We start from the raw sequence: 1,458 nt of genomic DNA, 5'->3' as shown, positions 1-1,458 counted from the left end.
GTATTTTTTAGTAGAGACGGGGTTTCACCGTGTTAGCCAGGATGGTCTCGATCTCCTGACCTCGTGATCCGCCCGTCTCGGCTTCCCAAAGTGCTCGAATTACAGGCTTGAGCCACCGCGCCCAGCCCTTCTGTTTCTTAAAAGCAGATGAAATTCCCATGTTGAAGGACACCTTCCTTATACTAGAAGAAAAAGCAACATCCTTATCCTCAAAGAGGAGACGTTGAGACGGAAAGAATTCAGTACAGACCTTGTTGAAATAATTTTTTCATTTTTTACTTTTTGGGTTTTGGTTTGTTTGTTTGTTTGTTTGTTTGTTTTGAGACAATCTTACTCTGTCACTCAGGTTGGAGTGCAGTGGCTTGATCTCAGCTCACTGCAACTTCTGCCTCCCCGGCAGGTGATTCTCCTGCCTCAGCCTCCTGTATAGCTGGGATTACAGGCATACGCCACCATGCCCAGCTAATTTTTGTATTTTTTATTTTTGTATTTCACCATGTTGACCAGGCCGGTCACGAACTCCTGGCCCCAAGTGACCCACCTGCCTCAGCCTCTGAAAGGGCTGGGATTGCAGGCATGAGCCACCACTCGGCCCATTTTTTACTTTTTAATTCACAAAAATTGCCATGTATTTGTCATGTACAACATGTTGTTTTGAAATATGTATACATTGTGGAATAACTAAATTGAGCTAATTAACATATGCAGTACCTCACATACTTCTTTTGTGGTGAGAACACAAAACCTCTCTGTAATTTTCAAGAAGATATGACATTGTTATTTACTATAATCACCATGTCGTGCAATAGATCTGGTGAACTAATACTCCATTCCTCCTAACAGAAATTTTGTATCCTTTGGCCAACATCTTCTCCACACCCCTCTATTCCCCCCAACAGCCATAACTACCATTCTACTCCCTATTTGTGAGTTCCATTTTTTTAGATTCCATATATAAGTAAGATCATGAAGTATTTGTCTTTCTGTGCCTGGCTTATTTCACTGAACATAAGGTTCTCCAGGAAAATAACTCTTATCTGGTAAGCCTCCCCCACATAATTTAGTTGCTTCTTTTTAATTTTAATTTTTATTTAAATAGAGACAAGGTCTCAAACTCCTGGACTCAAGTGATCCTCCCTCCTCGGCCTCCCAAAGTGCTGAGATTACAGGAGTGAGCTACCGGCCTCGCTCTTAGTTGCTTCATTGCACTTACTATTCTTTGTCCAATTAGGTACAGAAGTAACTGACACCAGCTGCTTCTTTGGGTCTTCATTTCCTTATGAGGGCTCCTGTGTTGCAGGACACAGAGGACTACAGAGACCAGTATGGGTGAACACAGGAGGATATTTATTTTAAGGTGCGCACCGGCTCAGTGGATTCACATCCAAAAAACTGAGCCTTGGCTGGGTGCGGTGGCTCAAGCCTGTAATCCCAGCACTTTGGGAGGCCGAGACGGGC

The sequence above is a fragment of the Colobus angolensis genome, unplaced genomic scaffold (genome assembly GCF_000951035.1).
Source record: "Colobus angolensis palliatus isolate OR3802 unplaced genomic scaffold, Cang.pa_1.0 Scaffold21, whole genome shotgun sequence".
NCBI classification, from domain to species: domain Eukaryota; kingdom Metazoa; phylum Chordata; class Mammalia; order Primates; family Cercopithecidae; genus Colobus; species Colobus angolensis.
Note: the sequence above shows the minus strand (reverse complement) of the source record.